General features: G+C 43.5%; 1 pseudogene; it reads right to left on the minus strand.

Moving 5' to 3' along the window:
- Positions 1 to 539: 539 nt before the first annotated feature.
- Positions 540 to 1,563, minus strand: LOC114045152 (annotated as a pseudogene).
- Between the last annotated feature and the right edge of the window lie 415 nt (positions 1,564 to 1,978).

Genomic DNA, 1,978 nt, shown 5'->3' on the forward strand with positions numbered 1-1,978 from the left:
TGAGGACCTAAAGAACCTCAAGGCCACAGGTGCCCCACCCCTGACCTATACCTTTTGACCCAGCAATACTACTACCAGGTCTATTTCCAAAGATGATTAGGGAAAAAGGAAAAGAACCTATATGTTCTAAAATGTTTATAGTAGCTTTCTTTGTGGTGGCAAAGAATTGGAAATTGTAGACATCCCTATCAATTGCAGAATGGCTGAACAAGTTGTGGTATATGATGGTGATGAAATACTACTGTGCCATAAGAAATGATGAGCTCAATGGTCTTAGAAACACATGGAAAGACTTGCATGAAGTAATGAAAAGTGAAATGACCTTCAGGCTGCTCCTGAAGGTGCTACAGCACAGGAAAGAAAGTTCTTGCCACCAAAATCCCTGGAATAGTCAGATGGTTCAACATTAGAAACTACTATCATTTAATTGTATTATTTTATTTCTGGCTCTAGGATGGACTTTATTGTCAGGTTGACCCTGGCCTGGGAGGCCTGGGTCAGGGAGGCTCCCGTGACCAGGGAGGCAAGAAAGGAGATTTTCAGGGTTGTTTGAGTGGCCGCCAGAGGCAACTGGTGAGAGAGCTAAAGAAGCTTTTGGTACCATTGGCAAGGTCAGTCATTCACTGCTATTCCTCCTAGTCCAGTAGAGTCTGTTGCTGTATAAAGGTTTCCAGCAGGTTGGTCTTCTAGGGTGTAGTTTTCTAAGATTGTCCCGGCATCCTCCACCCCATTCAGGGCAATGGTTTTGAGGAAGGTAGACAGGCCCAGGCCTGCTCAAGTCATTAGAGTCATAGGGTTGCACCATTATGAGACTGAAGCCTAAATGCCTCCTTACAGTCAACTATTACCAGGCATGTTGGGTCTCTTTTCAGGCATGAGATGTCCTTGATATTGTGCCATCCATCCTGGAAGAGGTGGTATGAGATAAAGTCATGGGGGTCCACACTGTTGATGAGGAGAAATATTGTCATGACCATTTCAGTAATGAAGATCACAGTGAGTAGGGCCAACTGCGGAAAGAGGGTGTCAATACCCAGATGCTTTTTGAACCTTCAGCCTATGGCCACTGGCTCACTCCAAGTGCAGCAGGATGCCAGTCAGCTCCAGGACTGGCCTGTACTGGGGTTGGTAATATGGCTTTAGCAGAGAGTCTGGCAGGAGGCAGGGGCTGGTGGGCTCAGTGATCATTTGTCCAAAATTCTTAAAATACTTGTCTGTTCTCTGGAGCTGTTGAATGAACACAAGATCATTGTCAAACTCATCTGGCATCTTTATGCCATTCTCATTCACAGAGTTGTTTCCAAAGACATAAATTAGGTTTACAGTGCCTCCATCCCCAAAGAGCAGTGCCAGTTAGATTGCCAGCTTCTTGGCATAGCTGGGGCCCTATTGCTGCTACTATTTGTATTATGCAGGTAAAGGCAAGCCCTGAATCTGACTCTGTCCTGGGCCATGCAGTGGGCTCACCATCTGTATGCATGAGGCCGCTAGCCTCAGCTGGGCTGTAACCACAGTCAGTACATGCCCAGAAGATATAAGGGCAGTGCCAACACCTGTCACCATGAAGGCCTGAAACTGATATCATGTTGTCAATGGAAATGATATTAAAGAAGGGAACTTAACATCTGCTTTGCCTCTGCACCCTAAGAACCATGGGCTTTTCCTTTCTGACTTGCAGCTAAAACCTTCCACATATATTGTTTCCCCCATTAGAGTATTGAGTTCCTTGAGAGCAGAGATTTTTATTTTTCTATTTGTATCCCTTGCATTTAGCAGAATACTTTGTACATATTAAGTGCTTAATAAATGCTTTATTTATTCATTTCTTATAGCAAATGTACTTCTTTTATACATATTCTAAGAGCCTGAAGAGCGTGAAAACTTTCAGTTTTGGCGATAGTGTATTTCGGTACATTGTACTCACTTTCAAAACTCTTATTAGAAAACAGGAGTCTAAATTCATTAAACTTAAAGGATT

This window comes from Vombatus ursinus, unplaced genomic scaffold, assembly GCF_900497805.2.
Source record: "Vombatus ursinus unplaced genomic scaffold, bare-nosed wombat genome assembly UNPS02014778.1, whole genome shotgun sequence".
Classification (NCBI taxonomy): Eukaryota; Metazoa; Chordata; class Mammalia; order Diprotodontia; family Vombatidae; genus Vombatus; species Vombatus ursinus.